This window comes from Primulina tabacum, chromosome 8, assembly GCF_025594145.1.
Source record: "Primulina tabacum isolate GXHZ01 chromosome 8, ASM2559414v2, whole genome shotgun sequence".
In the NCBI taxonomy this organism is placed as follows: domain Eukaryota; kingdom Viridiplantae; phylum Streptophyta; class Magnoliopsida; order Lamiales; family Gesneriaceae; genus Primulina; species Primulina tabacum.
In genome coordinates, this window is record NC_134557.1 from 21,780,249 (window position 1) to 21,807,716 (window position 27,468).

Consider the following 27,468-nt stretch of genomic DNA (forward strand, 5'->3'; position numbering starts at 1 on the left):
TGATATCAGTTTGACATTTATTACTTAACGCTTAACCAGTCATCAGTTCATCTGTTTATGATCGTAATTCATATATAATAACTAATGAAACTTATTATTTGCAGGTAAAAGAAAAACAAAGTTAAGCCAAAATAAATGTTTCATTCAACCATAAATATTTTCTTGGATTACATCATTATATTTCTCTTCTACAACAATTATCCACATCTTCAACCAAGCAGATAAAGGTCCAATAGATGTCTTGGAAAAGCTGTGAGAACCAGCTATGCGCCTAAGGATCTTCAGCTCCTTTCTAAGCATCAGCTGATAGATATGACCATCTGTGAAGATATCCACCCACACAGCTATGTGCAAGTGCTCCCGCACTTTTCTCAACTCTTCCATCAGCTCGGGAGTGGTAGCCTCGCCAGTATTATACAGGAACTCAAGCTTCTGAAGCTTCTCCCAGTAGTGAAGACTCTCATAGAAGACTTCATCTTTTATCACAGCCTTCCTAGTCTCCAAAGAAAATGGCGAAACACTCGAGCTACTAGCATCTACCATTCTTTTTACTTTGAATATGTTTTTCAATATGACTGAAACTAACCATGTCACTTCTACTTATAGCCAAGAGTCATGGAAGATGAAGGGTCGTCAACGTTTCAACAAACGATAATCTTTCTGACCTTTAAATTTATTTTATATCGTCGCTTTAATTATTTTATGCATCGATTAAGGGGGGATATCAGTTTTGAAGAGGTTAACTGAGAAGACAATTGTTTGTGAACTCTCAACTGAAATGAATCAGTTTCCCAACTGATCGTTCAGCTGGATATTTTACAAATCTTCTCACATAAGTTAACAAATTTAAAACTTATTATATTCCAAATCAACTGACGTGACTGCAGATTCATAACGTGGCCTATTTTAAACCGTTCATCTTTTTCACAAACGCCCACAGCACACGTACACATAGTTTTACTCAAAATTTTAATGGACTGACACGTTTCCCGAATTTGAACAGTCACGAACAACTGTATTAAGGCCACTTCAATTAAGTTTTCTTCTTACGCATACAATCAGTTTCTAATAGCATACTAATTCCAGAGCTTATCGTTTACGAATTTCAGATCATTTTATCTGTCGAAATGGCGAATCAAATCCCAGCTTACATGTTGAACGCTATGGCCATTGATTTTTACTCAGTTTTATCAGTTCAAGAAGCTGATATTAAGAATGTTTTTCTGAAGATTGAATCTGCTGGTCTCAGAATGTTTTTGGGACAATCTTCGCAGGAAATATACCCCAAGGAAGTAAATGAATTCTATATGAAGGGGTTTGTCACTGCTGATGGAAGCATCTCTGTAACTATCAATAATCAGCTGTTGATCCTATCTGAAGAAACCTTCGGAGAAATTTTCTCTTTGCCAACTGATGGGTACGTCAACGTCTCTGAAATCAAAACATCTGACATTGAGGAAATGCAATCTTTGCTATCTGCTGATGGACGGAAAATAAAAGTTTCCGATCCAAAGAAAGAGCTGAAACCAGAAATACAATTATTAGCCGACATTGTGGCGAAGGGCATATTGGCTAAGGCCGCATCTTATGCTGCCCTTACACTTGAGAAATTCCAGGTGATGACCATCATCATGGGAGAAAAGAAAGCCAACTGGAGACATATTATTTTCAATACTCTGAAGAATATGCTTCAATCAACCAAACAGTCAAGAGGCTTTGCCACCCCAATCAGTTATCTTTTGAGACTAAAGGGATTGGTAGTTGACAATGCTGGAATATCATCAAAGTTCAAAGTTTTCACTGCTAAAAACATCTTGCCGCCAAAAACAAAACAGGAGATTGGATCACAATCACCTGCTCCAAAATCAGCTAAGAAGGCCAAAACTTTGGCCCAACTGAAAACTGCAAAACGAAAACTGATTCTCAGTGAATCAGATTCGGAGAAAACTCCTTCTCCTAAGCTTTTCAAGAGACCGAGGACGCAAAGAACTAAACCAATAACAGCGGTGGAAGTCATTCCAACTGAGAAAATTACTCAATCAGCTGCCCAACAGCCTATTCAGGCTATCCCTTTGCAGGTAGTCCCACCTGATGATTGAATTACTAAAGAAAAGGCACCCGCTAAGGTAAGAGCTCCTTTGACTCATGTAAATCGACCTACCATTTTGCCTCGGGCCAGATCTAAAGGTGTTATATTGAGGGAACCAGTGGAAACCACTCACTCTGGTTTGGATATTCCTCACATTCTCACAACTGAAAAAGGAAATGACAAGCTAGTTGAAGAACCAAGGCCATCTAATACCATCCAAACTCACATTGACCTGGTTTGGGAACAGGTCAACGCATTTGCCACTTCGAAATTAAAATATTTTGATAATTGGAAAAGTTTTAGGACTGAGATTTTTGCCAAAGAGTTGAAGCACAAATCCCAACTGAAAAAGTTTATTAAACTTGAAGCAATTGTGCTGAAAATAGTCAAAGCTGCTACGATTGGCCAGGCATTGAAAAGGCAAAAATATTTCTTTGATCAAATTCGAGCCAAAAGGCTGACTATAATGGTTGCAAAGCTGAAATCCAACTACAATCCCACAGGTCCAACTGCAAATAATGATAGAGCTGTGATCACCCAACTGGACACAGATCTCAGTGGTCTACAAGGTGAAATCAGATTTTGGGAACAGGATCAGGACTTGGTTCTTCCTGGCAAATCCTCCAATTCAAATGCAGAAAAAGACTCATCCTCCTACCAACAGAATGAGCCATCTCCACAACCGGTTGCTGAAGAGCCAGTTCAGGATATGCCTCAATCTTCTCAGGTTGAACATCAACTGTATTCTGAAACTGAACTATATTTTGCAAACATTGATGAAATCATTCAGGCTGTAGCTCTGGAAGCTCAGCTAGAAGAAATACATTCTGAATCAGTTGCTCCTTCAACTGAACAACCAGAACAAGAAGTTCAGATACCATCTGAAGGACTAGTTGAACCACTTGCTGCTGAAGAGCCAGTCCCAGATTCAATGCAAGAACAACAAGAAGCACCAGTTCAGCCAGAAATCTCTGCTGAACAAGTCACTCAAACTGATGAACTAGAAAAAGTTCCAGGTCAAGCAGTTGCTGAAAATGTGGTGAGTCGATTGCTCATTCAAACAAAGGAGCCAGAACCAAGTTCAGTAAACTCTCAACAAGAGGCACCAGTGGAAACTGACCAAGCGTTATCTGTTGATCAAAATCCACTTTCACCACCTCAAATTCACGAAGAAATTGCTGCAACAGACATTCTAGCACAGACTGTTTCTGAAACGATATTATCTGATAAGATCATGGTGGTCTTGGATCAAGTCTCACATGAACCAAGAACATCTAATCAGTCACCTCCTCTTCAATCCACAGAAATGGATCTTGTTCTTGAAGAAATCCAGAATATGCAGCACAATATGCAGCAGATGATTACTGAAATCAAGAAAATTCAATCCACACAATTGTCTCATACTGTCAAATTGGATTCTTCAATTGAATCTGATTCACCAAAACTGAAAGACATTCAAGCAAACATGGATTCTCTTACCCGAACTGTACTTGAGATGAAGAATAACAGAGGTCTAGCTCAAAGTCTCTATACAACTCAGGATATAATCAGTCAACGAGTTGAGCGATTGGAAACTTCTGTTTCTAATAAAATGGAATTGCTGCAGACTTGTTTACAAACTGCTGTCTCAAGTATCTCCGCAGATGTCAAAATTCTTTCCACTGACGTTCGAAAATTATCTGAGAAGATGGATTTGTTTGACAAAAAAGGGGAAGAAATCAAAGAGCAAAGAGCATCTTGAGAAACATCAGAAGCAGTTAATCAGATTATTAGATTCAGCTGTTATTAAATCAAGATCCCTTTCAGTTCAAGAAATTCAATCTCTTATTTTATCTACAATGAGCTCAGATGTTCAGTTATTATTTACTTAGTTTTGTCAAACACCATAACGGGGGAAATTGTTGGAAACTAAATTCCGGCGTTTGACAAAATATGAACCAACTGAAAATACGAACCAACTGATCGAGTAAATAGAACTCAGCAACTAGACTTAACAACTGAAATCAGCTGATCTAATAAAGAAGACTGATCAGTTGGAAACTGATCAGTTGATATATTCATCCGTATGCTAAGCACCCTTCAACTGAACATGTCTCGGGAAAGAACATTCAACCGTCAAGAGACATAGAAGATTGCAACGCCACACTTCAATCAATACAACTTATAAAAACGCATTTCGGCGAAAGCAATTAAGACGCCGCATCACAATAAATGAAGCAAACAATGTCCAAGGAATAATCAAGTAGAAATCAACGGATACAAAGATTCAAATTCATCTCAAGTTACCATTGGAGAAAAGAATCTTATAAATATGACAAAAGAACAGCTGAAGGAAAGAGGGAGTCAACACTATTCAAAAGCTTGCTGTCACTCTGTCAAAATCTCAGCTCACTCTTACTTGATATATTCGTAGCAGTTAAGGCTACAATTTGAGCTCACTAGCAAGTTGTAATAATCGTTGAAATTCGATAGTGCTAAGATCAGTTACGCACTGAGAACATTCTGTTAAACTAAGAGTTTCAGTTTTTGGCAGTGTTAAGTCCAAACTGAAGTGGGTCAGTACAATTCTTGTATTTGATCAAATTCTTTTAGTGGATATTATATCCTTGAGATAGAAGGGGTGACGTAGGAGTAATTAAATTTTCCGAACATCCAGAAACAACCCTTGCCTACTTTATTTCAGTTTTGTATTCTATCTTTCAGTCAGTTATTTTCCGCAACTACTTTAGTTTAACTGATTGTAATTGACCAACAAAATTCCGAGAATCAGTTTGTCACCAAACTGAACTCAAAATTAGAAAAGACCAGTTTTAACTGTGAGTGTTTATTCAACCCCCCCCCCCCCCCCCCCTTCTAAACACTCTTAATACGTTAATCGATCCTATCAGCCATACTTAGATCAGTTCTTCATAGTTAGTTTTCATTGACGATAGCCTGATATATTCAAGGAGCAGAGAGGAGCATAGCTAGCATCTGAGGACCGTACTGCAGACATTACAGGACAGGCGGTTGTATGCCAAGTCCAGTAAGTGCAAGTTCTGGCTTGACAGAGTGGCATTCTTGGGCCACATGATGTCGACCCCAGTAAGGTCGAGGCAGTCAAAGATTTTCCAACACTTAAGAGCGCGACAGAGATCCGTAGCTTCTTGGGGTTAGCTGGTTAATACAAAAAGTTCATTTAGTGCCTATGCCCGCCCTGACGAAGAAGAATGCCAAGTTTATCTGGGGATCTGAGTGTCAGGATAGCTTTGACAGATTGAAACTAGTGTTGACCACTGCACCAGTTTTAGGTATGCCAAGGGCAGGGAGAGTTTCTGGTTTATACAGATTCATCGAAGCTCAGTTTGGGCGCGGTTCTGATGAAGCATGATAGAGTTATAGCATACGTGTCCAGACAGCTGAAGTTCCATGAGAAGAATTATCGGACTCATGACTTCGAGCTAGCAGCAGTGATATTTGCCCTGAAGATTTGGAGACACTATTTGTATGGGGAAAAGTCAGGATTTTTATTTATCACAAGAGCCCGAAGTACTTCTTCACATAGAAAGAGCTGAATATGAGGTAGAGGAGATGGCTTGAGCTATTGAAAGATTATGACTGTGACATTAGCTACCATCCGGGTAAGGCTAATGTGGTTGCAGTTGCTCTGAGCAGGAAGAACGCAGTTGCTCTGAGCTTGCAATTTATGCCAGGGGCAATTCCCCGAATCTTGCTACTCTTACAGTACAGCCGACATTGAGAGACAGGATTCGAGCAGGGCAGACTTCTGACGAGCAGTTGCAGAAGTGGAGTAGAGGGACGAGGCTAAGGGCTAGAGACTACAGTTGTGAACGACATAGTCAGATATAGGGACCGTGTATGGGTTCCTGATAGTGATTTCCTGAGAGCATATATCTTGAGCGAGGCCCATAGCACCCCGTACTCCATCCATCCAGGGAGTACGAAGATGTATAAAGACCTTCAAACTCTTTATTGGTGGCTGGGCATGAAGCGAGATATTCTACGATTCGTTTCCGAGTGTTTGAATTATTAGCAGGTCAAGGCAGAGCATCAGAGACCTTCGGGCAAGTTGAGGCCACTCCTTATTCCCGAGTGGAAATGGGAGAACATCACCATGGATTTTGTGACAGGGCTATTAGAGTAGGTGCCCGTCGAGCCAAGTGTTGGCCGAGTGTTCACAATGAAACTCTATGTATAAACAATCTTTATTTTAATAATATTTGAAATTATTGTTTTGGCACATCTTTATCTTTATACCCATGCTAGTTGCATAGATAAAGTCCTTGAATATACAAATAGTAGAAAGAATATGAGATGCTCATATAATGAGTATCATGAAACTCATATTTGCAATACTGTATATTCTAAACAGTTCCTAGTCGATTCAGCCGCCGCAATGAAGGATATAGGCCGCTCGAATTTGAGACTAGTATCTGCGATGTGAGTACCATGTATCATTGGTAGGGGACATTGTGATGTCCGAGCATGCAGATAGGTGCTCCATGTAGAGTGCACTGAACAACCCTCCATATAGGACTTTCCAAGTGGTTCTCAATTATCGAGTGGAAACGTCATAGTTTATGGTTGTACACCATTAGTCCTTATGACCCGGGACAACATTGACACTCTATATGCTAGCATTGCACTTTGACTTGTTTACCAACTCATATGGGGTCATCAGGTGGCAAGGTTGGGTGTTTTGTCGAAACATATAGGAGTCGATGCATTGTAGTCGTGGATTCACCGCTTTTCTTTGGGTATGGATATCCTATGTGTATGTAGTTTGAAATCTCTGATCAGAGTATGGTGGTAATTAAGAATGGGGTTTCATAGATTACACCATCGATGCAACTGCGACATGGCACATAGTATCGACTCTTTGGCAACTCTCGATATACCAATAATTTTCGAATCGGTCGGGATATATGAGTTGAAGGGACCGTACTGTACGCTAACCATAATTGAATGGTTCTTACAGGCACTATCATTTGATACCTAGGAAATCATGTAAGCGATTCTGCTAGGCGTTTAACATGATTGGTTGGGTACTATCAGACTTGAGTTCTGACATTCTTATTATCAAGTTGTTGATAAGTAAGAATGGAGCAATTGGGGTATGCTCATATAATGACATGTTTAGTTCCGAATCACATGGAGATGTGAATCCCACGGCTAGTTGTATCAATGAACCATTGAGGGCCACAAAAGTGCTAACTTTCTAGATCCCGTTGAGAAGTTAAAATAGTTCAATATGTTGAACGGCTTATAAAGGAGTTTATAAGCGTAATAAAAATAGAAGTATGACTTCTATAAGTAGAATGTAACTTTTAATTTGAGGAAGTGTTCCTAAATTAAAAGTTGACCGAATAAATAATGTATTTGAAAATTCTGAATTTAATAAACATTATTATGGACTAAATTAAATTAATTCAATTGTTGAATTAATTAAACACTAGTAGACCTAGTAGTGTCCAAATAATTAAATTAATTCAAGTGTTGAATTAATTAAATAACATTGGGCCTTGTAGAGCCCAATTAAAGATAATTATTAAATTAGTAGGCTTGAGTAAAATCAAGTAAAGTTTAAATGGTCTCAAATGTGTTTGAGACATTTAAATAAAAAGTCCATGGGCCTTGTAATTGTTACAAGCCCAAGTAGAAAGCATGCAAGGGAGGTGAAGTTTTGAAGGCTACTTTTCAATATCCAAGGCATGGCATGCTCATGCTCACTTTAACTTTTTCAAGCACCAAGAAAAGTCATCCTCCCTTCACTCCACTTCTTGTTGTCCGAAATTTCATCATAATATTCTATTCCATTTTTGCTTCTTCAATTGTTGAAGATTACACTCTCTTCTCAAAGAAAAATCTTCTAATTTTTCTAGTTCAAAATTAGAGGGGATCTTCCTTGTTCATGGTGAGCTTAATTTTGAGCAAGGTGTGCTATTGGAATCTTGTAGATCAATCTTGCCATTGAAGATCTTAGTTGTTTGACAACTAAGTTGGAGTCATCATCAATCCTTTAAGATTGATAGGTAAAATCTTAAAACACCCTATGAATGTTATTTTGTGTTTTATTGTATTTGCTACACACTATAGTTTATGGTGCTCGATTTTCTTGCAACAAAAATAATTTTGAAACTTCCGTTGCGCAAGCGGGCACCTTAACGATCCCCTTTCAAGGGCTTCCGAGGACTACTGGAGGATTTAATGCTATCTGGGTGATTGTTGATCGGCTCACTAAATTTGATCATTTTCCACCGATCATGAAGACTTTCACAATGACTCAGTACGCAGAACTGTACATCAGAGAGATAGTCATATTGCAAAGGATTCCAGTGTCCATCGTGTCAGACAGGGATCCGAGATTCACGTCTGCGTTCTGGAAGAGTCTACATCAGGCGTTGGGTACTAAGTTACTGTTTAGCACTACTTTCCACCCTCAGATAGACGGACAATCAGAGAGGGTGATTTAGATTTTGGAGGACCTACTCCGAGCTTCCATGATCGACTTCCAGGGCATCTGGGAGCCGAAGTTACCTCTTGTGGAGTTCATGTACAACAATAGTAATCAGGCATCGATCGGTATGGCTCCATACAAGGAACTGTACGGGAAGAAGTTTAGTTCGTCAGTGTATTAGGATGAGGTAGGAGAGAAAGCAGATTTGGGTCCGGATATGTTCAGGCAGACAACAGAGTTAGTGGTCAGGATTCGATACAGAATGAAGACCGCTCAGAGCCGTCAGAAGAGTTATGTAGATTAGCGGCGGCAAGATCTTGAGTTCACAGTAGGGGATCATGTTTTTGTGAAGGTCTCACCGATGAAGGGTGTGATTCATGTTTTCGAGCATAATTCATCAAGGCACGCATGTGCTTTCCTTTTCACTTCATACACGCCAAAATATTGCTGCTATACATATATGTAATTGCATGTGCTTCTTTCGGCTAGCATATGTAAGGGCTTGAGGAAAGTTTTTTTCATTATTTTCGCATGTTGTGTTGTGTACTCTCGATTTCATGATTTGTTGCAAGGGGGCTGTTGAGTTGTGATGCTGAGGATGTGTTAAGGTCGAGAGGTAAGATGTCAATAGGCTGGAGTTGAGTTTGTGGTGTTGTACGCTTGAAGCTGTGAGGGTAGGGTTGTACTTGGTTCGATTTTGGGGAGATAGAGTGAAGGGAGTGGAGCTGACGGTGCAAGGGCCGATCCAAGGCTTAGATCAAACCATAATGGGTCTGAGATATGGCTGAGGAGGGCTCGAACGCTATTGGAGCCACCCCTGAAGCCGATCGATCGTGGTCTAGGAGGGTTGGCCGCCGGTTGAGTTCTTTTGGGGATTAGCGATCGGGGGCGAGTTGCAGCTTGCATGGGAGTGTAGCCGTGGGTTCAGCAAGTCCAAAGGGAGCCTAGTGTGGTCTAAGTGAGGTTGGTTAGAGGCTGGTCCCGTTAGGTGAAGGCTAGGATCAAAAATATGGGAAGTTGTGCGTCTAGGGTTTCGAGTGGTAGACTTGCAGATTTTCCAGCAAATTTCAACAAGGGTTTGGGGGTCATGCGAGGTCTGAAATTGAGGTTTTAGGGGTTGGTCTAGTAGATTTAAGGTATGACTTGAGTTGGGAAAATTTTGGTTAAGATAAGAGTTGATTCAGATTTAAACCGGGTCCAAGTTTTAAAACGAATCATTTAAGTTTTGGAATGAGCTCTAGTTTTTGAAAAAGAAATACTTTTTTTTAAAAAAAAAAATGTTTGGGATGATTTAAGGAGTTTGGTAAGCTTCTGGCCGAAATATAGAGGTCCATGGGTAAAATGGTCATTTTAGGTTTCCAGGGACAAAATGGTCATTTTAGGCACTAGTCGAGATTTTGTCTGCGCCTTGAGCAGAATTTATCATGTTTTTTTTATGTTTATGCAGCATGATCATGATTTTTATTAATTTATGAAATAGACGTTGCATGCTTGGCTTTAAGAAAAATTACGCATGTGCATGATTTTGATAAGTGATGAAATTGATGATGTTTTGAAGGATGGAAATAGTTGTGGCTATCGAAGTACATCTAAATGCTTAAGACGTATATGTAAATGATGATGATGAGACCTAGGCACAGTGGATGTGTAATATTGTCACTAATATCCGACAGCCGCCGGGTACCGCGGTTCTATGTATGATGGATTAATCGTAAATGATGAATGATGTACGACAGTCACAACTAATAAACTAAATTCACCAATGTATAATGATGAACGAAGAGGTGTTTTGACTATAATGATTTCATATGACATGTTTGCATTTGCGCTTTTTAAATGCATGAAAGGTATGTTGATTACAATATATTTTCACTGCTGTGTGCTATGTATAAATAATTTTTATTTCTGGTGCCGGTGTGTTGAGTCTTTAGACTCACTAGGCATGTGTGATGCAGGTGAGAATGTTTTTGAGGGGACTAAAGGTGCCGAACTCTGAGTCGAGAGGACAGGATGTGCATGGACGACCCGATGACCACATTTCTTCCGCGCATGATATTTTTTATGAGTTTTTAGAGGGCGTGAGCATTTTTATACACTGGTTTTTTTATACGATGTTGAATTTTTATAATTTTTACTCGTTTGTTTACGCATATTTTGTTGGAAGAGTTTGGTCATTTTAAATTGCTCTAGTTTTACTGACAAGTATTTACGATTATTTTAAATGATATATTTTTAAGTTGAGTGCATGCATGCAAAATATTTGAATAGAATTTTCGAATGTGAGCCTTTAAAAAAATTTGGATTTTAAATAAGCAGATGTTTCAGTAACCCATCATGCAACTTAATCTAGTTTTCAAAACATTTAATCCTTAAACAATGAAAACATCTAAACATGTAGTGTAAATTGCTGTAAAACATATAACATGCAATCATGCAGGTGATATCAATAAACTATTTAGAACATAAAAGCTTAAAGACTTGAGGCTTGAAGAATGAGCTATTGAAGGTGGCGGTGGTACAACCCTACACAGGAACCTTGCTCTGATACCAACTGAAACATCTACTACTTAAAATGCTAATAAATTTTTTTACAAGCTCAAACTCGAAAATTTCATAAATTATGCATGCATGCAACACTGGTGAAAATATCACTTTACAAAAATAGATGTAATCTAATGACAGATAATACTGCAGTTTAAAAATATTCACCGAGTCGACAACACTGGATTTAGGTTAAAAATAAAATAACAGGAAGCAAGTAAAAATCCTCCCGACTACCAACATGTCAAAACAAAGCAAATAAAATAATCATGTTCACTCCTATATCAACTCGTGATGTGCGGAAAATAAATGGTCCTCGGGTTCACGTCAGCACATCCAGCCCCACCTACTCAGACTTCGACGCCTCCAGCCTCCTCATCAATATGCTCACCTGCAACATTCACGCCTAGTAAGTCTAAAGACTCAATACACCTGTAACGCTAATAGCAAGTGCATATACATAATATTCAATAGTGAAAAGTACTGTAATAAAAATACGTTTCATGAACTTGAGAAGAAACATGAACTTAAACATTTTATATCATGGCATAGCGTGTCAAAAACATCTCATCATATCATCATATACTTAATCATTTTCCTTAATCGAATTCAGTTTGTTAGTTGTAACTTTCGTATCAGCTCTATCGTATCAGCTCTATTCGACGAATCCATCTACATATAACCATGATACCCGGCGGCGGGGATATCAGTGACAGTATTGCCATCCACTGAGCCTTGGCCTTACACTCATTATATAAGTGTATCGTCAATCACAACAAACTCTCATCCTTCAAAAACATCATCATTTTCATCACTTATAAAAACATGCATATACATAAATTTCATTAAAAACAAGCATGCAACGTATTTTTCATATTTACCAAAAAAGGTCATATACGTGATACATAAACATTTAAAAACATGATAAATTTGTGATCAGGGTGCTGCCAGGACTAAAAAAGCGACTCAGGTGCAAAATGACCATTTTACCCCTGAAACCCCTAAATGACCATTTTACTCTTGGACCTCAAAATTTTGACCCGAAGCCAACCGAACTCCTTAAAACACCTAAAAACATAATAATAAGCGTTCCTTAGAGTAAACTCGAGCTCGTTACAAAACTTATACGATTCGTTTTAAAACTTGGATCGGTCCAGTTTTAACACGAATCAACCAAGAAACTTAACTAAATTTTTCCCAACTTAAACCATGACTTTAACCTACACCACCAGCCCCTAAAACACTCTTTTCAGACCCCTTAAGATCTATGAATCACGCCTGGAAGCTGCTGGAAAATTCCAGCGTGTTAAACCCTACAAACCTTAACGCGCCAAGCCACTAACCTTCGACTCTAGCCTACTCAAAGTCGGCCCAGCTTCAAACCAACGTATCCTAGGACCAAGCTCGGACCGAAATTGCACTACTGGACCAACCTCAGCAATGCCTACAGCTCCATGTACTCGGCCATGCGTGAGGTACTCGAAACAAGCCCCAAACCCGATTCTCCCTAACACACGCACCACAACCGACTCCTAGGCTGTGACCAGACATGGTTGAGCTATCATGGACCATGTATCAGACTCCATAGGTTCCTCACTGTTCCTTTTATTGGCTCTCTCACAGCTGGTTCCATTCCCCCTTGCCTGATCTATAACCCACGCAACAAATCGCGCCTAGCTTCGATCATCCCTTGGCCAAACTCGATCATGCCTCAACTACACCACCATGAAACCTAACCCTTGACGTGAACAGCCCTTTAGCAACGTAAACTAGCAGCCCGTTACACAAAAATTCAAGAATAGAATGAAGCAAAAGGATGCACTTTCATGTCAAATCTTTACATAAAAATGAAATCTCAAGACAGATAACTAAATTCTCATGCATATACATATATTTCACCATAATATTGGCGTGAAGGACGAGAAAAAGGAGATAAATGTGTGCCTTAACATTTTTACGCTTGAAACTCGAAGATACGCGCGTCGGACTAGTACCGGAGGAGCGGAGAAGAAGTTTGCTTTGAAAATTATGGAGGAACCGAGGGTCTGCTGAAGAAAGCTTCGAAAATGGCTGCTGATGGAGGGGATGGGCGGTCACTTAGTGTATTTAGGTTTAGGGTTTGCTAGGGTAGAGTTTAAATAAAATACAAAACACTAATGGGCCCTAAATTAAATTTTAAAAAGATTAAAATGGTTTTCAGTCCATTAGGCATTAAAAAAACCCAACAAGCCCAATAAGACTCTCAAAAAAATAATTTGTTCAGGCACGTTTTAAAAAATATTGCCTGAACCCTCAAAAATTTCTCCGAATCGTTAAAATTTGCGTACCGAAAAAAATATAACCCGACGAGTAAAAATACTCAACCAAGGCCGATTTTAAAAAATACTTAAAAACACCTCATACATATTAAATAATTAAAATTATCTATTCACTAAAAATATTTTTCCTGATTAGCCCCGGTCTCCGTTACTCGTTCGAACGCGAAATGCAAATTAAAACGCTAATGCATGAAGCTTAAAAATAATCTTGAAATAGACCCTAGCCATGCAATAATCATGCATTAAATGCATAAATATCATTAAACACATATTTTAAATAAAAACCGTAGATTGCATGCAGTCGGGTTACGTAGTTCAAATTTTCTAGACCTTACATCAAAGTTTTGAAATTGAGTCGTTTTCGTCCAGGTCCGGGGTCATCCGAGTATGTATAGCGTTTAATCATGTGTGGTCGGTTCAAAGAAAGTCGATGTAGGTTTGCAACTTCCTAAAACAATTCCACGTCAGGTAAAATGTTATTTTTAGAAGTTTTAAAGTATATACATGATATATGCTATTTTTAGAAGTTTTAATGTATTTGCACGTATATGCTATTTTTAGCGATCTCGACGTATGCGAATGATATGAGCCATTTTTTCAAAATTTAAAGAATATGGAAAGTTTTGAATGTTTTATGAAATATTAAAGTAAAATAAAATATTTTTGTGGAATATGAATTGATCGTGACGTAAAAGTAGTAAGGAATCCGTTGAAAACGGGAATGGTGAACTTGCAATGACAAAGGGAATGAACCGTTAAAAACAGGTGGCGGGAATCTCAATGAAATTGGATCCGTTGAAAAAGTGAACGGTGAAGTTATTTTTATGATAGTCGGTGGGATCGTCGAAGAAGTGGACGTTGAACCCGACGGCCTAGTACTATGGTTTATAGATTGATCAATTCGATGAATGTTGTCATTCTCGAGGATCAGACTCACATAAAAAATGATAATTTTAAATAGAAAATGTTCATATCTACGCATAACAATTGCATACTTTTTAAGGTTTCATGTTTGCACGAAAAATCTGTTTTTAGTAAAAGTAATTTTTATGCATGTGATTGTATATTTACGTACTTGCTATATTATGTTTTAGCATGCTGATTCATTATACTCACTAGGTTGAATGATTGCATGTAATGACGATGTTGAGTCGTGAGGTGCAGACTATCGAGTAATCCGAGAGGCGTAGTGCATACCTAAAGACCTAGAAATTCCGCATATATTAAAGACTTTTGATGATTTTATAGATTATTGCTTTTATATAGACTGTTAAGATGCTAGAATTTATTGATTTGAATTTTAGACTTTTATTGCTTTATTTACTTATTCCGCATGAATGGTTTTGTATATTATGGACACAACAACAAAAATGACTTTTCGCAGCGTGCAAATGGGCTTTTCGCAACGCGCATTGCATGCTGCATAGTTAAAAGCTGTTGAAAGTCATAGGTATTAATAGCGTACAATGCGAGCTTCGAATAATGATATTGACAGCGTGCACTGTACGTCACGGATACAAGAATCGACGGTATGCACCGCACGTCATGGATAGTAGAATCGACAGCACGCCTTGCACGCTGCGAATATATAGAATACAAGACGAGTTCTTTGAAGGTTCGATTGAGTTTCGATTGTTTCTTTTGTGATTGTTTATTACTAAACCATGTAGTTTAGGGGTGAAGATCACGTAATTGCTTGAATCAGAAGATCGGGACATCGTAACAACGATCTTTGTTCGTTTTTGAATTGAGGGCGTGATTCATATTTAATCGTGTTTGCTTTTCTTCGTATGAGGATTCATATCATTTGGTATCAGAGTTTTAGGTTCATTGAATTCAAGTAAGTATCTTGTTCTTAAATTTTCAGATCTGTGTTATTTCTTCGTTCGTTTTCAGATCTGCTATGTTCTATCGTTCTTCGTCTTTTTCGTGAATCTGTGATTCTCGAAATTTTGTGATTCTTTTTTTTGGAATTTTCGAGTAGTACTCAGCCAAAAAAAAAACGAGTAAAAAAATTCCGAAAATTCACCATTATTTTTTTTTGGGTATGTTGTTCTATTTCTTTTGGAGAGTCATATTCAATTGCCCCTCATAGTAAAAAAAATTATATATTCAAATTACTTGTCTACGCAGTCTAATTGAGTCGATCACAATTGTTCACAAGTTGAACTTGATTGTTTGATACATCCAAATACGAAGCTTGAGCACCTTGAGGGAACTCTCAAATTTAAGTGAAAATACTTCAGTGCGAGTGAATTTTCTTTAGAGTGAACGGTGAGCATTTGTTGTGAGCAAAAAAAAAATTAATAGAGAGGAGAGACGAGCGACTTTCTTTGGAGTGATCGTGAGCATTTGGGTGAGGAATATCTCTTGTTTTCTACTAAAGTTTTCTTGCAGGTACAAATCTCAAAGTAAAATGAAGAGGAAAGTAGGAGATAGTACGAACCAAGGGTTGTCTAAGACTCAAATGGAGGCGTTGTTTGGACATTTCAGTCGAATGATGATGGTTGAGTTGGATCCATTACATTAGAGGATGAGTAGGCTTGAAGTTAGTAATTGATAAGTGCAAGATTTGCACTTAATTTATATTAAATTCCATTTTGAATTATGCTTGTTTCGAACAGAATTATGCGTTTTTGGTTTGTTTTGATTGTCTTTTCAGGAATGGAGAAAAAGCGGACACGAACCCAAGTGAGCCAAGAAAACAAGTGCACAACCAACACACTATCGGACAGAACCTAGCGCGCAGCTGCGCGAGATCACGCGCAGCCGCGCGCACATACATGAAAGAATCGGCCAGAGACTTGCGCGTGCCCGCGCCACATAACGCGCAGGCGTGCGCGCACCAATACAGGCGAATGACCAGAAACTTACGCGTGGCCGCGCGACTTCATGCGCGACCGCGCGCACACATGCACGGGCCAGCGAGCAGAAGCAGCCGCGCAACCGTGCGCGATGAGTTTCAGAAAACTATAAAATCGCGATTCTTAGGTCACGGAAGGGGATTCAGCCGCCCTTTGGAGAAAGTCACGAGAACAGCCGTCCTTGGAGAAGAAAAGGCGCGAAAAATCAGAGCGTACACACGAGACGAAGATTCAGAGTGCGAAGAACATTCACAAATACGAAGAACGACGGATCTGGGGACGGAGACGACACCTCGAATTTGTTCTCTTTCCTTCGCTTTTACATTTTCGTTGTCTAAAATTTTGAACATGTCTTGTCTTCGCTTGGATTTCATGATGAGCTAATTTTCCATTCTAGAGAATGATGTAGCTTTTTGGACACGATGATTTGACGTGGTTATTTTATATGATTGAATTCCATTTCATACTTAATTGTGTTTCTCTGTGTTTATTTCACTGCAATTTACTGGCCATAAATTGTTTGTTGTTTGATTAATTTTATAACTCGGGAGAGGGACTATGATTGTAGATCATTATAAACACATCGTTGAATGTTTATATCGTTCGGAAGGCGTATAATGATAAAGATAAAAAAATGTATATTAATTAAATGTTTTATAATATAAATATATAGTTTTTGTTTTATTAAATGTTTAAATATTATATGTTTTATAATAAATTGTATAAAATATAAGTTGTTGTGTAATTATAAGTTTTTACTATTTTTTACAGGTTCGATAAAACAAAAATAAACTTGGCGTTTCAAATGGGATTAAGATGATTCTTGGACCTGTAGAAAGTTGATGTTAATATCTACAATATTGGTGGCAAAAATGAGATAAAAAAATTCTCACAAGTGGGATCAAATTAAGCAACAATTAAAGTTACCAAAGAAGTGGCAGTTTTACCATGCTCTATTATTTTGACCATATCTCTCAAACTACTTGGTCAAATGGTTAAAAAAAATACCACAATTCAAACAACTCAGATATCTACATGTTTTATTTTATGTGGAGAAGAAAATTCAGATGGGAAGATTTTCAAAAGTGATGTGTATTAAAATATTAATTTTTTGGAACACCAATGAAGACTTATGTGTAAAAAAATAATATTTTATTTGTGGTTGTCTCCCCAAATTTGGCTATAAATAGGGGTGCATTGTAATGTATTGAGATATCCCTCATTTTATGAACAAACCTTTGAGTTCATAATATTTCTCTCTTTGTTTTTCCTTTATTTCTTTATTTAAATATAATTAGCATGTTAAATTCATATTCAAAGTTTTACACTTTGAATAATGAGTAGCTAACTTCCCAAAGTTGAGATGAAAAGGTGAAACTCTTGGCATGATAATAAGGTTATTAAAAGGTAAGAATCTATGTTTTATATTATTTAATCATTATTTATTGTTTATGTTATATTTATTTCTTTACGTATTATTATACCCTACTTATAAGTGGGAGTTCTGATTTATTGTTGCTATATGTTACACTAAATTCTTGGAACCATTTAAATGTTAGTTTGGTGTTACCAACCATTTAAAGTGGATGCCTTGATTTATTATATATGAATATATCATAATATTAATTTCTTGGTACCATTTAAATGTTTGTTTGGTTTTACCAACCATTTAAAGTGGATGCCTTGATTTATTATATGATTATATCATAATATTAATTTCTTGGAATCATTTAAATGTTAGTTTGGTTTTACCAACCATTTAAAGTGGATGCCTTGATTTATTAAATATTAATATCATAATATTAATTTCTTGGTACCATTTAAATGTTTGTTTGGTTTTACCAACCATTTAAAGTGGGAACCTTGATTTAGTGTTTACAAATATAGATATAGCACAATAAATACTTGACAACATTTACAAGTTTTGGTATATATTATATATTTATAAGTTAATAATAGATAACATAATAAAAATATGATTATTTAATATATATTGGAACTATTTTATTAAGTGGATTTCAATAATGTTCATTAATGTTAACTTTATTAAAATACCAAGAGTGGATCCTTTAATCTCAACTACTTAAATTAAAATTTGAACAATTAAAAATTATCAATTAAAGATTCAAACTATTAAAAGAAAATAAAACAAAAAGACATTGTAGTGGACTTGTAATTACCTTAGCTTCCCTGTGGATACGATATTCGGACTCACCGAATTATACTACTTGTTGACAACCTGCTCTTGGGAGTGCAACAATCAAAGTCGCAACAAGTTTTTGGCGCCGTTGCCGGGGAAGTATAATTTAATTTCAAGTATATTTAATTTTGTTTATAGTTTATTTTTCTTTATTTGAATTTTTATTGCTTTGTGTGTTTTTATTCTTTTGCATTTGAATGAGCATTTGGTCACGTACACTTAGTGGTCGACTCATTCGAAATAACCCTTTATTTTTACAAAACATGACGGAAGAACCCATCCAAGAAAATGAAGATGAAATTCAATCTCAACATGATCATGATAGACGAAGAACACTTAGAGATCACATGAATCCTACACATACTAGTGCACCTTCATGTCTAGTTTTTCCCCCTGATGCATCACATTTCAATTTTAAGCCTGGTATTATCCAACTTTTACCCAATTTTCATGGCTTAAATTCTGAAAATCTATACATGCATTTACGAGAGTTTGAAGAAGTGTGCAACACATATAATGATCTAAATTGTAACATGAACACCATTCGACTTAAGCTTTTTCCTTTTTCTTTAAAAGATAAAGCTAAAACTTGGCTACAAAATCTTAGATCGGGATCCATTCGAACTTGGGATGAATTGCAACAACAATTTTTGAAAAAGTTTTTTTCATCTCATAGAACAAATTCTTTCAAAAGGCAAATCATCACTTTCACTCAAAAACAAGGAGAAAATTTTTATCAGTGTTGGGATAGATACAAAGAATTGCTTAATCTTTGTCCACATCATGGTTTTGAAATTTGGAGAGTTGTTTCTCAATTTTATGAAGACTTAACACCTAAAGATAGGCAAATGGTTGAATTTATGTGTAATGGAACATTTGAAGATAAAGATCCAAATGAGGCAATTTAGTATCTCGATTCATTAGCTGAAAATGCTCAAAATTGGGACACTATAGGTACAATCGAACCATCAAACAAGAATGGAGGTATGTACACCCTCAAAGATGAACATGATCTCCAAGCTAGATTTACCTCTTTGGCAAGAAAAGTTGAGGCACTTGAATTGAAAAAAAATGGTCAATTAAAAACTATTCAAGAAATTGCGTGTCACATCTGTGATACAAGTGATCATTCTACAAAAGATTGTCCCACTTTGCCCTCTTTTAAAGAATGTCTCCATGAACAAGTCAATGTTTTGAAAAATTTCAAAAAGCCAAATTTTGAACAATTTTCTCAAAATTACAATCCAGGTTGGCGAAATCATCCAAACTTTAGTTGGAGGAATGATAATGCTGCACAATTTTCGCAACCACATTTTCAAACTCAACAAAATTTTCAAAATTATGCACCTTATGTTCCTCCACCTAAAAGAAATTTGGAAGATTTAGTGAATTCTTTCATTGCAAAGCAAGAGTCTATCAATACTCAAACTGCTCAAACCATGACAGATTTGAAAGATACTCTTGCTAAATTTGCATATGCACTTAATGTTCATGAAAAAGGTAAATTTCCTTCACAACCACAGCCTAATCCCAAGGTTCATCATTCACAAACTGGAACTTCTGGAACTCAACCGATGGATCAGGTAAAATCTGTTATTATCCTTCGAAGTGGTTAGGTTGTGGAAAAATCCATTCCTGAACCTTGTGAAGATGATGATAAATCAACTCCAAAGGGTAAAGATGTCGAACCCATAACTTGCGAAGAGGAGGTTCAACAGACAGTGTCACCACCATTCCCTCATGCATTGAAAAATACAAAAAAATCAAATTTGAATTCTGATATATATGATATTTTTAAACAAGTAAAAGTTAATATTCCTTTATTAGATGCAATAAAACAGGTACCATTATATGCCAAATTTTTGAAAGACTTGTGCACTGTGAAAAGAAAATTGAATGTGAAAAGGAAAGCATTTTTAGCCGAACAAGTAAGTGCAATCATTCAAAATAATAATACTTTGAAATAAAAAGACCCTGGTTGTCCTACTATGTGGGGACCCGGACGCTAATTATCTTCTTAATCGTTATTAGGATCAATTTACTAATCAAGTAATTAGGGCCATAAAATTTTTTTCTTTAAACTGCGGAATGTAATGGGATTAATCTAATATACAAACAGTATAAAACTACAAGTTTTGTACAACATGCATTCTAGTCCAAATTAAGGTTCAACTACTACAATCAAGTAATGAAACCTATCTACATCAAAATCCGGAATCACCACTCTAATCTCGATCTTTCATCATCTTCTCGACCCTGATCCTGTCGCACCTGTTGTCATGCACACATATAAACAAGACAACAGTCGGATAACTCCGGTGAGAATTTAATCCCAGTATAAATCATGTATACATGCATTTCATATAACAGCATATAAAAAAGCATGAAATAGATATCAAGACATGTATCATAATCTGAAATCATAAATTGATATCAAACAGTAATTCATACTCCGAACATGTATCACCTAAGAATTATGAATCAATATAGACTCTGAATCACACTCTGTGATTCTAAGACTCTGACTCAATCTCTCAGACTCGACTCATCTCTCATCTAGGGATCCCGGTCTGAATAGGAACGTAACAAGTCTCCCACCTATCTCTTACGTTCGCGGTGGTTGTAATTGATACGTCCCTATTCCTGGACTTTGGTCTGATCTGTATCGAATAGTCTGCAATAAGGGCTGCTCTGTCTCTTAAGCACATCGATACACCAAACGTCCAATGTCTTGGCAGATCTGCCAAAGACTTGGCATGTCTGCCAATCCTATTCTGACAATGTGCAATGGGCCAGTGATCGCTCTGTCAAAATCTAGCCCCTCTGTCAGTGACTCTCCCTCAATAGCTATCTGCTATCCACTGCTTTTATACACATCAATAAAATCAGCATACTCAAGCAAAGCATAAAAAGGTATGAAAACAATAACATACAAGTATGTGGTTTAGGGAAACTCGAGTTAAATCTAACTCCAGTCGATCTGCCAATTCACATCGATTTATACCTTTCTTTTCGTTCTGTCGATCTGGTTCTGTCGAATCTCAAACTCACTGCCTGTCCAAAACAATCTGGCAATAACAATATCGAATACACTGTATCAATGTATAGCTTAATTCAAACTCTGTTCTGATTAATATCCAATCTATTGTATCAATATTCAATTCAATTTAAGATCTCTCAGTCTTATCAAATTTTGATGGCACAATGGTCCAATTTCCAAGTACCGGTAGTACAGATCAGTGTATATCAATCTCCATAACTCATAATCAATCGATTAATATAATCTTATACTAAATCGGCATCATTTCAATCCTATCAAATCTGATAAATTATAACAATTGTATAAACAGTCTGTTCTTCGATCTGACTTCAAATACATACTGATCAGTATATCCAGCACACATAATAATAATCAACTCTCAATTCATAATCAGTAACAATACAAATCTGATATCGATTCCTACTCAATATCTTTCGAAAATCATAATAATTCCATACAGTATTTGTTCTTCAGTCCGGTTTCGATTATGCGATGTCTACTGTCTCGAGAACAACATATATGAATCATATTCAATTCCATCAATGTCATATTTTCAAATCATCTTAAAACGTAATAAAACTTACGTCCTTGTGTAGCTCGTGTCGAGAGGAACTCAGAACTAAAGTCGGATTACAAATCGGATGGTTAATTCTTGTACAAGCACAATATCAAGATACCAAAGAATTTGAAGCTTTCAAAGGTTTTTTGAATGGTTCTCTCAAGTTCTGCTGTTAGGAACGAAAGCCACAACACTTTATATTGCATGGTTAGGCCAAGTGTCTTATTTTTCACACTGCACGTTGCACCGCGGGTGCGCCAGCTTTAGACCGCGGGTGCGCTATGCATACTGTAACATATCCAACACCTCGGAAGCTTCGACCGCGGGTGCGGTGCTTGTACCGCGGGCGCGGTCATGTTTCCGCCGCTGGTGCACTCACCCTACGGCCCAAATGCAACATTTCATGTGCAACCCAACCGCGGGTGCACTGTCTTTTGGACCGTGGGTGCACTGGCCTTGCTGTCTCACCAATACATTTTTGCAACTAAACTCGAATTGTAACGTTGCTTCTTCGGCCTTCGATGATTACGTCAAATCATACATTCATACTTCCTGATTACCAATACTCAAATCTCGGGCCTTACATACTATTTCATGTATTATTGGAGAACGAAAGATTAAAAAAGCCTTGCTTGATCTTGGAGCTAGTGTGAATTTACTTCCATATTCAGTTTATCAAGAACTCAATCTAGGCGAGTTAAAATCTACTTCGGTAACACTTTTACTTGCCGATAGATCTGTTAAAGTGCCAAGAGGTATGGTAGAAGACGTGTTGGTCCAAGTTGATAACTTTGTATATCTTGTCGATTTCATAGTTTTAGATACACAACCTATCGAAGCTTGTAATGCAATTCCTGTAATTCTGGGTCGTCTATTTTTAGCAACTTCTAATGCTCTTATAAATTGCAGGAATGGAATAATGAAGTTGTCATTTGGTAACATGACCTTGGAGCTCAATGTTTTTAATCTTTGTAAGCAACCACATGACAAAGGAGATGAAAGTGAAGATGAAAATCTTATTGAAACTCTTGTGGAAGAAAACATTCAAAAAGGAGTACTCGTGATCAATTAGATATTTGTTCAATTGAAACTGTTAAAGAAAATATTGAAATTGATCTTGATGATTTTATCAGGTATCACTCGTTACCAGGATCAGAGAAATAATTTGAGGTAAAATATGAGAACAAAGACGAACCACCCATATTGGAGTTAAAACCCTTGCCAGAAGAATTGAAGTATGCATTTCTTGGAGAAGATGAAACATATCCTGTAGTAATTTCTTCCAAACTAGCAAGTGATCAAGAAGGTAAATTAGTTGATATGCTTAAAAGACATAAAAATGCAATTGGTTGGACACTAAAAGATCTCAAGGGCATTAATCCACTAATTTGCACTCACAAAATTCACTTAGAAGAAAATGCAAAAACATCTCAACAACCCCAAAGGAGATTAAATCCACACATGAAATATGTTGTGAAAACTGAAGTTCTCAAACTACATGATGTTGGGATTATCTACCCTATTTCTGATAGTAAGTGGGTAAGCCCAACACAAGTAGTTCCAAAAAAATCAGGCATCACAGTGATAAGAAATGAAAAAGGTGAATTGTTAACAAGTCGAGTCCCATCTAGTTGGCGGATGTGTATTGATTATAGAAAATTAAATGACGCCACTAGAAAAGATCATTTTCCATTACCATTTTTGGATCAAATTTTAGAAAGAGTAGCAGGTCATCCATACTACTGTTTTCTTGATGGATATTCAGGTTATTATCAAATTCCCATTGCACTCGAAGATCAAGATAAAACTACATTCACATGTCCTTTTGGAACATTTACATTTAGAAGGATGCCATTTGGATTATGCAATGCCCCAGCAACATTTCAAAGATGTATGCTAAGCATTTTTAGCGACATGGTTGAAAATTGTTTGGAGATTTACATGGATGATTTAACTGTTTTTGGGAATACATTTGATAAATGTCTTGAAAATTTTGAAAAAGTTTTAAAAAGATGCGAGGAAAAAGGTCTTATTTTAAATTGGGAAAAATGTCATTAAATGATTACTTCTGGGATTGTTTTGGGACATGTCGTGTCATCTCATGGAATTGAAATTGATAAAGCCAAAGTTGATGTCATTGCCAATTTACCCCCTCCAAAAACCATTAAAGAAATTCGCTCATTTTTGGGACATGCTGGATTTTATAGGAGGTTTATAAAGGACTTTAGTTCAATCTCTAAACCCATTTGTAACCTCTGAACAAAAGACACTGCATTTGAGTGGACTCAAGACTGTCAAAATGTTTTTGATAAAATCATTCGACATTTAACATCAGCTCCTATCATGCAACCTCCTGATTGGTCTTTTTCATTTAAAATCATGTGCGATGCGTGTGATTATGCAGTAGGTGCAGTACTAGGTCAAAGAAGAAACGATAAGCCTTACGTGATATATTATGCAAGTAGAACTTTAAACAATGCTCAAATAAATTACTCCACAACTGAAAAAGAACTACTTGCTGTAATATTTGCATTAGATAAATTTCGTTCTTATTTGATTGGATCAACGACTATTGTGTTTACGGATCATTCTGCTATTATATATTTGTTGACCAAACAGGATGCAAAGCCATGACAGATACGATGAATTTTGTTGCTCCAAGAATTTGAAATTGTGATCAAAGATAAAAAAGGAACCGAGAATGTCGTAGCCGATCATTTATCGAGACTAGTAACAGGATCATCTTGTGAAATGACATCAATTAACGATATTTTTCCTGATGAACATCTATTTTCAGTTACTACTACACCTTGGTTTGCTAACATAGTAAATTTTCTTGTGACAGGAAAAATGCCACCGTAATGGAGTTCCCAAGATAAAAGAAAATTTTTGAATGAGGTAAAAAACTTTTATTGGGATGATCCGTATTTGTTCAAGTTTGTCCAGATCAAATTTTTCGACGTTGCATACCCGACAATGAGGTAAGTAGTGTCATTAAATTTTTTCATTCAGAAGCATGCGGAGGACATTTTTCTTCAAAGAAAACGGCTGCAAAAATCTTGCAGTGTGGATTTTATTGGCCCACTTTGTTTAAAGACACCCACGAAATCTGCAAGATCTGTGAAAATTGTCAAAAATTGGGTGCGATTTAAAAAAAAACATGATGCCTTTGAATCCTATCATTGAAATTGAAATCTTTGACTGTTGGGGAATTGATTTTATGGGACCTTTTTCCCCGTCGTTTGGATACTTGTATATTTTAGTTGCAGTTGATTATGTTTCCAAATGGATAGAGGCAATTCCATGTCGAACAAATGATCATAAAATCGTCATAAAATTTTTGAAAGAAAATATTTTTAGTAGATTTGGAATTCCTCGAGCCATGATAAGTGATAGGGGAACTCACTTTTTTAATAAACCATTTGCTTCATTAATGAAAAAATATGGTATTACTCACAAAGTAACTACTTCTTATCATCCTCAAACAAATGGACAAGTTGAATTAGCTAATAGGGAGAGAAAGAAAATTTTGGAAAAAACTTTTAACTCAAATAGAAAAGATTGGTCTCTGCGACTTAATGATGCACTTTGGGTATATCGAACAGCTTTTAAACATCATTGAATATGTCTCCCTATAGGTTGGTTTACGGAAAACATTGCCATTTGCCTATGGAATTGGAACATAAAGCTTATTGGGCGATCAAAACTTTTAATTCAAGCATGGATGATTGAAACAAATTGCGTAAATTGCAACTTAATGAACTTGATGAACTCAGAAATGATGCGTATGAGAATTCAAGGATTTATAAAGCAAAAACCAAATCATTTCATGATAAAACAATTCTTAGAAAATTTTTTGAGATTGGTAAAAAAGTTTTGCTTTATAATTCTCGACTTCACATATTCCCAGGAAAATTATGATCAAGATGGACAGGCCCATATGTTGTAAAGCATGTGTATCCTTATGGAGCTGTGGATATTGAAAATCCTAAAAATAGTGATGTTTTTAAAGTGAATGGACAAAGGCTTAAACCATTTTTGGAAAATGAAATCTTTCAGGAAGAGTTTATTTCCCTTTCTGATCCTTAAATTTTTATGTTGCATTTAATTTTGTTTGTTTTTATTTCAGGTTTCCTTAATCTTTTTATTTTCCCGGATAAATGGCGGATAACGGTACTCCGTGACTCTCATAGTCGGTTAAATCAGTTTCCCACAATTGCTGATACAAAAATAAAAAAAATTCATTTCTTTTCTTTTCAAAATGGATGAAAATCTCTCAAAAATTTGTAAATATTTTCCTTCTGTTTCTGAAAATGTTCTAAGAAAAATTTATGCAGGTAGGTGTGAAAGATTGAGATTGTTAATGCAAAAAGGAATTCCAGAAGATATTCGTCTTGTAATAGAAGCTAAGGTCCGATTAGGAGGAGAAGTTCCACAATCATTGCTCATTCGGTATTTGTCTGGATTAGGAAAAAGCACTTATGCGAAAAAACGAAGGGCCAAAAGATTAGGGGTTTGTCATAAGTGTGCAAGATGGACTTGTGACAAACGATGCAGATCTTTGGGATGTGTTTCCGATAACAGAGAAGATAAAATTGGTTTCATTAAGAATGGGCTGAGTAAGGAGTCTTTAGATAACATCTTATTGACTCTTGAGACGCATTCTAGTGGACATGTGCAAATTGAACTTCTCCGTTTATGGAAACAATTTCAAGATGAGCGTCATAGTCTCGGGAATCCGACTAAAAAAGACCCTGTTTGCCAATTTATAAGAAAATTGAATGGGAAGCATATCCTCGACTCATAGAAGGCGTTGAAGCCGTTTCTGGACGTAAAACCAGAGGAAAATTGTGAGCCACAATCACACTACTGTTTACATGCATGTGTGTCATTATTATTTTTACTGTTTATTCTGATTATTCTGCTTACAGCTATGAACCATAATTTTTTCATGATAATATATTACCCCTATAAAATCTCTCATCTTTTTTCTCTATTTTCGCAGACCAAAAAGAAAGTAAAAATATGGTTGGATCCTCTGCAAAAACATTGAAAAATATTTGTGTATTTTGTGGGTCGAGTTCTGGAAAAAATGAAGTATTTGTAGAAGCAGCGAATAATCTTGGAAAGATATTGGCTGATAGAAAAATTCACTTGGTATATGGGGGAGGTAATATTGGGTTAATGGGATCTGTTTCAACATCTGCTCATCTTGGAGGTAGTCAGGTTTTAGGTATTATTCCTACAGCTTTAGTTGAAAGAAATATTACAGGTGTTACGATTGGGGAGGAATTAAAAGTTTCTTCTATGTATGAAAGAATCACCAAAATGATTGAAAATTCTGATGCTTTTATCGCACTACCAAGTGGTTTTGGTACATTAGAAGAAATTTTTCACACT

General features: G+C 36.6%; 1 pseudogene; it reads left to right on the forward strand.

The window, feature by feature from the left end:
* The first annotated feature begins 5,276 nt into the window (after positions 1-5,276).
* Positions 5,277-27,468, forward strand: part of LOC142554638 (uncharacterized) — a 29,428-nt pseudogene continuing 7,236 nt past the window's right edge.